The following is a 7,539-nucleotide window of genomic DNA, read 5'->3' as shown; positions in this document are numbered from 1 at the left end:
TTGTCCACTTTCAGCCTGAACAAATATCTTTCTGCCTACAGGAGTCCCTTATTTGTATTCCTGAGTAGACAGAAGGCTCCTAGACTTCCTGCCAGGCATCAAGGAGCCTGGAGGACATAAAGAAACATGCCTGTAAGATATTTATCCTATTGATAGCCCTGGGGCAAGAGGGAGAGAGGAGATCCGGGGCCTTCTTTGACATGCCTCCTAGCAAGTTAATACCTGTTTACCACCAACTGCAGCTAGAAGTATCTAGAAATACCACTTTAGGGACTTCCCTAGTGGTCCAGTGGTTAGGAATCAGCCTGCCAACGCAGGGGATGAGGGTACGATCCCTCACCTAGGGAATGAAGATCTTGTATGCTGCAGGTCAACTAAACCCATGCACCACAACTCCACAACCCACGTGCTTCAACTAAGACCTGACACAGCCAAAAACAAATAATAAAATACTAAAATACATATGTATTTTTTTTAATTTTAAATAAGGAAATAATACCACTTCACAACCATGAGATAGGTCATCCTTCGTTTCCCACTGAGCCTGACTTCTCTGAGTTTTCTCATACAGATTTGCTGAAACGAGAGCAGGAGGTCTTCGCTTTCCCTGACCTCTGGGCTTCTTCCATCCATCAGAAAAGAAAAATACCATGGCCAGGTACTCAGAGCCAAGGAAGGGAGACTGCCTCAGCCCATTAGCCGAGTGGATCAGATGTGAAAATGACACTGCTGTAGGGGTCACCAATTTTTGCTCACGTACTATGGACCCAAAATAAATAAAACCTTGGCTCTGACCTTGAGAGTCCAAAATCTGAGTTAATGGCTTTCTAAGGTTAGGTCAAGTTGTTTAAATATTCAGAATATATCTGTCTGTTTGTTGAGAGCAGTAGGCATTTTGTCATCCAAGGTTTCAAGAGGCTAATAGTTAAAGATGGGAGTAGGTGGTTCCATAGGCTGCCTAATCTCTGTGAAAGTGCACGAAGTCCCTAATGTATGGAAATAGTGTCTTTGGTCCATTCCAGATGTTTTATAATAATTAAAATATTGTCCCTTGATGACAATGTTAGGTGCAGGCACAGGGGGCAGACCCATGGGAACCACACAATGCCCCTCAACTGTGGGTGTCATCAGCCAGCAATGGTAGCCAGAGAGGGAGAATGTGGCTCCTGTTTCTTCCCTAAACTCCCTCTTATCACTGCAAACCTAGAAACTCAAAGCTATCAGAGGTCAGGAAGGTAGTACAGGGTTGTGAGACCAAAAGAGCTGGAGGAACTCTGTGCATTTTAAAAGCATGCAAATTACTTTCTCCGCAACAATTTCTAGAGCTGGCCTAGAGAATCTGCTTCACCATTTCCATCTGTTTTTGTTTGGACATGTTTCTTCACCTCTTTAATTCTTTGACTCCTCATCAGTAAATAGGGACAGGAATACCCAGCCTGCATGTATCCCCAGGTGGTTGTGATAATTTAATTATCCAGTATAAATAAAAGCATTTTTAAAATATAAATCATTACAAAAATGCAAGCAACTTAATATGAAGCCTTCCTTATCTCTGAAGGTTTAATTTATGTTCTGTTTCTCTTAGAACTGAGGGATATACATTCCTGTTTTCCAGAATTCCACTGATAATATTTGTTGGAAAAAGTACTCTTTTTCTGCTGCCCAAACTTGTTGAGAGTACGGCTTATGCAATTGTTAACTTGCTGCCCTACAGCAAATCAAATCAACAAATATTTACTAGCTGCTGAGCTCAGCTTTGTAAGAAATACAAAAACTACGAGATTCACTTTCTGCGTTAAAGGAGCAAATTGGCCAGCTGCACATGGTACCCATATATTCTAAGAAGGAAAAAACCGCCTATGCTCTCTGGATGCCACCAGTACACCTGGAGCTTTACTTCAAATACAAGAAACAGCTGGTGCTCATGATTTAAGGTTCAATACAAACAGTAGAGAGAATTTATTTTACAAGCTGTCTGGCTTGGCAAAATTCCAGAATTCATCAACTAGAAAGATAAGGATGATGATGATAACGATAAAAATGATTCTTCATAGTTGGTCTAAAGATAGTGACATAAAAAAAGTACAATCTACATAAGACATTCCAAAACTGGAACATATCCTCAACTTCACCCAAAATAGACATAGCAGGCAGCACCTGTAAAAACCAATGGTAACCCTACACACTTGACACGGCTGTGCATGGAAGCTGGACCTATGGAAGTTTCAGGCTATGTTCCCTTGATTAATCCTTTTACTGAAAAGGGCATCAATATCTGTTTAACATAGAAAAGCTCCCAGAGAAAGAACCCTACAATTTCAAAACCCAAATAATACTCAAATGGAAACATCCAACCAGTGCTTTTCTGTGAATTATTGAGATCTTTAAGTCTTAAGATAAGTCTAAAAATATATATATGGCTTCTATGGGACTTTCCTGGCAGTCCAGTGGCTAAGACTCTGTGCTTCCACTGCAGGGCACACTGGTTTAATCCCTGGTTAGGGAACTAAGATCTCACATGCCACGAGGTGTGGCCAATAAATAAATAAGGGTTCTAATAAGGGGAAATGCCAATGCTTCATTCATAAATGAATTTTTAACATTTGGTGAGAATAATAATTCAAGCAACACATATGGAGTACTTCCACCCGTAGGTAAAGTGCTGAAGACTTTTACGAATTAGCTTACTGAATCCTCTTCCTAAGTTACTATAAATACAGTCACTATCCTCATCTTAAAGAAAAGGAAACTGGGGCTCCCAGAGGTTATAGCACGGCCCAAGGTCACATGACTGAGTGAAGGAGTTGGGCTATTTGGCTGCCCCTTGCCATGTGTAACACAGACAAGTGGATATGGTCTGCCTTGAAGTCCCCAGATGGCCACAGTTCAATAAGCAGCTGGTTTCAAGTAGCTAATCCCATCCACATCCATGGACCATACCCCTACCCCGTTCTATTATTTACTTCACAGAAGGTCTTCTTTTGGTCCCCAACAGGACTGGGTATAAGACTTGAAAATGGCTCAGCAAGCCCCTTCCCAGTACTACAAAAAAGAGAATTTAAAATACTTTTTTTCCATTATCAATGGATTATCCCTTTTCTATCCTCTTCAATGTCCTTAATGGTGAAAAATTCCATGGAGACTGGATTGATGAGGTATGAGAACCTTTTGAACTTGAAATATGATTCAGAAATTCAAGTTGTGTCCATGAATGCTTATGATTTAGATCTTCTCTTTTTCAGTAGGGTCTTCACTTAGGGCACAGAAGATACTGTTTGTTTTGGGCAAGAATCTTATTGCTCTTCAGATTTTCCACCTGTAAAATGTGGATAACATTAGCCTGCATTTTTCACATGGTTTGGGGGAGTATAAAAGAATACAAGGAAGAGAGGTAAGAATAATTTTATAATATTATACAAGCCAGATGCCATCTTCTCTAACATTTCCAATCTAGAGGCCCCACCATCACCCATCACTCTCCTGACAGCAGCTGGTTTTCTTTATAGCATCTCTCATTACCCAAATTAAAATTTATTTTATTTGGCTGTGACAGGTCTTAGTCTCAGCACATGGGATCTAGTTCACCAGCCCAGGCCCCTGCATTGGAAGCAAGAAGCCTTAGCCACTGAACCATCAGGGAAGTTTCCCAAATTAAAATTTTAATTTACAGTTCTCTTGAGAACTTCCTGTCTCTCCAACTACAGTGAAATTCCATGCAAGAAGGGATTTTTGTCTTTTTGTTTAACATTGCATTGCCAGCATCTAAAATTGTCCCTGGCATACATTAGATTCTCAATAAATGCATGTTGCATGTATGTTGCATAGTAAAACCTTTAAAAAAAAAACTGTATCTTTGTAAACATTTTTAAAAATTGGATTTCAGGTCCATGCGAGCATGCTCAGTTGTGTCTGACCCTTTGCAATCCTATAGACTGTAACCTACCAGGCTCCTCTGTCCATGGGATTCTCCAAGCAAGAATACTGGAGTGGGTTGCCATTCCGTCCTCCAGGGGATCTTCCCAACCCAGGGATCAAACCCAAGTCTCCTGTGTCTCCTGCATCTCAGGCAAATTCTTTACCCACTGAGCCACCTGGGAAGTCCTAGAAATAGATTAATTGTCAGTTCAGTCGCTCGGTCGTGTCTGACTCTTTGCGACCCCGTGGACTGCAGCACGCCAGGCCTCCCTGTGCATCATCAACTCCCAAAGCTTACTAAAACTCATGTCCATTGAGTCAGTGATGCCATCCAACCATCTCATCCTCTGTTGTCCCCTTCTCCTCCTGCCTTCAATCTTTCCCAGCATCAGGGTCTTTTCTAGTGAGTCAGTTCTTCAATCAGGTGGCCAAAGTAATTAATTGTAATTAATCCAAATTGATTGCAATTGTAATTACAAATTAATTGTAATTAAGGATTAATTGTAATCCTTGGTTAATGGCTGCCTTCTTTTGTTATTTAGCTGTTGAATTAGGTTTTTTACCTGAAAAAAAAAAAGGTAACCTAAAACAAAAGCTCAGGTCCTTCACCTCACCAAAGGGCTTTGACCCTTATCTCATGTCCCAACCTCTCCCGATCTAAGGTAATCATCATTCAGAATCCCAGGTTCTCCATTTCCCTACAAGTAGAGCCTGAGATGGGATTCTTGTTTAGATGATTTACTGAGGGAGTTCTCAGGAGAAGGGGAGTTTGGGAAGCAGGGATGGAGAGGGGAAAATAGCTAAGCAAGGATGTGGAATTTGCTGGAGCCTGGATTCAGAGCTCTCAGGCATACAGTGAACCACAACATTGACTCTACCTTGAAGCAAAGACTACCTGTTTGTCCCCCGAGTCAATCAGTGATGGACTGACATTTGGGGAAGTGATAAACAGAAAGCAGGTGCATGGTTTCCTGGGTAAGGCAACCCCCATTTGGCTAATGGCAGTACTCCAGAGAGGGATGGGGCCTGGTATGTTGACAGCCAACATTCACAGTAGCTAGGGATAAGTGCACTTGACCAGGAAAAGGGGCCTGGGTGTGTCTACTGTATCTTGCTTCCCTCCTATCCTTTTTATTGAGTTATAGCTGATTTACAATATTGTATGTTTTAGGTGTACAACAAAGTGATTCATAATTTTTAAAGATTATATTCCATTTATATTTATTATAAAATATTTGCTATATTCCCTGTGCTGGACAATATATAGCCTTGTAGCTCATTTATTTTATACATAGTAGTTTGTACCTCTTAATCCCCTACCCCTATCTTGCCCCCTCCCTCTTCCCTCTCCCCACTATTATACACTAGTTTGTTCTCTGTATCTGTGAGTCTGTTCCTTTTTGTTATATTCACTCATTTGTTTTATTTTTCAGATTCTACATATAACTGATAACATATAGTATCTGTCTTTCTCTGTCTGACTTATTTTACTATTGCTTACTTTTTTACATAGCTTTACCAAATTTTGTATGTATTCCTTATAAGTGTGTGTATATATAAATTTTATATATGTTTACCTCCCAATTATTTGGAACTTTCTAGAAAGTAAATCACACTAAGTTTTGTTATGACTGTAGTATAATATTTCAGTATGTGAAAATACCATATTTATTCACCCACTGTCCCACTGGTGGACTTTTAAGTTGTTTTTGGGTTTTTGCTGTTATGAACAGTGTTGCTGTGAAGATTCTCATATATGTCTCCTGTTACATACTGCAAGAATTTCTTGGGTTTATAACTCTGGGAGACAGTGAAGGGCAGGGTAGCCTGGCATAGTGCAGTCCATGAGGTCGCAAAGAGTCGGATACAACGTAGTGACTGAACAACAATGCTTTGGATGGAAGAGATGGAAGGGATGGATGGAAGTGTGAAATTTAGAAGATAATGCCAAACTATTCTCCAAAGTGAATTTGCTAATTCACACACCCACCAACAAGGTATAAGAGATCCTGTTATCTACCTCCTCTCCAACTTTTCTCTTTTTTTTTTTGGCTGCACTGGGTCTTCATTGCTGCTTGTGGGCTTTCTCTAAGAGTCTCGGCTAACGGGGGCTGCTCTTCGTTGCCGTGTGCAGGCTTCTCATTACTGTGGCTTCGTTGCAGAGCACAGGCTGGAGGCACATCGACTTCAGTAGCTGCACCACACTGGCTCAGTAGTTGGAGTGCGAAGGTTCTAGAGACAAGCTCAGTAATGTGGTGCGCAGGCTTGGTGGCTCCACGCCATAAGGAATCTTCCCAGACCAGGGACCGAATCAGTATCCTCTGCTTTGGCAGGCAGATTCCTATCCACTGTCCACCAGGGAAGTCCTCCAACTTTCTGACTTATATAAACTGAATGAGTATAAAATGGCTTTTCATTTTGGTTTTGATTTATATGTCTTCCATCAGTAATCACCTCTTCCTGAAAGTGTCAGTCACTCAGCTGTGACCAACTCTTTGTGATCCCAGGACTGTAGCCCACTAGGCTCCTCTGTCCATGGGATTCTCCAGGCAAGAATACTGGAGTGGGCAGCCATTTCCTTCTCCAGGAGATCTTCCTGACCCAGGGATTGAAACCATGTCTCCTGCACTGCAGGCAGATTCTTTACCACTGAGCCACCAGGGAAGTCCACCCTCTGGACTGTAGCCTGCCAAGTTCCTCTGTCCATGGGAATCTCCAGGACAGAATACTGGACTGGGTTGCCATGGCCTCCTCCAGGGGATTTTCCTCACCCAGGGATCGAACCTGCTTCTCCTGCAGCTCCTGCATTGCAGGCAGTTTCTTTACCACTGAGCCATGGGGGAAGCCCCAATCATCTCTTCCTATGTTATCAGAATACCTGTTACCGCTTCTTAAGTGAAGTGCTTGCTCATATGTTTTATCCGCTTTTCTATTGGATTATTTGTCCTTTTCTTACTAATCTGTAGGAGTACTTTGTATGTCCTTTGTCTTTTGAGTGTATTATGAATATTATGGCTATCTTCTAATTTCCAACTTGTTTTCTCATTTTATAGTGTCTTTTAATGATATCTCTTAATGTTATTATAGTCATAGGTATTCTTTTATGCCTTGTTTAATAAATCTTTCTCTTAAGGAGTCTAAAGGACCATTTCAATCTTGGGGGTGGGCAAGGGGTTCCACAAACAGAGGTTACAGGCAAGTCACAGAGGCAAGCATGTTATATCTACTGAGGCATTATCTGGTCTGCAGCAGGCCTGACTAGCCAGCACAAGCGACCAGCTGGCTGGCAGGTGTGCTCTGGTTATAGAATTGGATGTATCATGCTATTAGAGCTGGATACCATTAAAAATTCTAATCATAGACTGTAATTAACTTTCCTTGCTCTGACGCCCCGCTCACTAAACAACCTTCTGATTATAATTTGGCTTCCCATGTATCTTTGCCTACAGGGAGGGAATGTACTGTTCAGGCCGACGTGAGGATCCAATCCACTAAACAGTTACATGCCATGATGTAAATTAATAAATTTGTATTCTGATTTTATCATGTGCCTCATCTGAGCTCTGTAGGCGTGAGTCGGCATCCCCAAGTCTAATCAATACAGACACAAAAAATATCAAGCCT

The 7,539-nt window shown here is 41.4% G+C and overlaps 1 long non-coding RNA gene across 1 annotated transcript; it reads right to left on the bottom strand.

Moving 5' to 3' along the window:
• Window positions 1-1,246: 1,246 nt before the first annotated feature.
• LOC129658641 (uncharacterized) lies at window positions 1,247-4,316 on the bottom strand. The gene is made up of 3 exons (XR_008717476.1): window positions 4,214-4,316; window positions 3,944-4,101; window positions 1,247-3,316 (listed from the first exon to the last, which is right to left on the bottom strand). It is a non-coding gene; the product is annotated as an uncharacterized LOC129658641 (long non-coding RNA).
• Window positions 4,317-7,539: the final 3,223 nt, after the last annotated feature.

The sequence above is a fragment of the Bubalus kerabau genome, chromosome 8 (assembly GCF_029407905.1).
Source record: "Bubalus kerabau isolate K-KA32 ecotype Philippines breed swamp buffalo chromosome 8, PCC_UOA_SB_1v2, whole genome shotgun sequence".
NCBI classification, from domain to species: Eukaryota; Metazoa; Chordata; class Mammalia; order Artiodactyla; family Bovidae; genus Bubalus; species Bubalus kerabau.
Note: the sequence above shows the minus strand (reverse complement) of the source record. Positions and strands in the feature narration are given on the sequence as shown.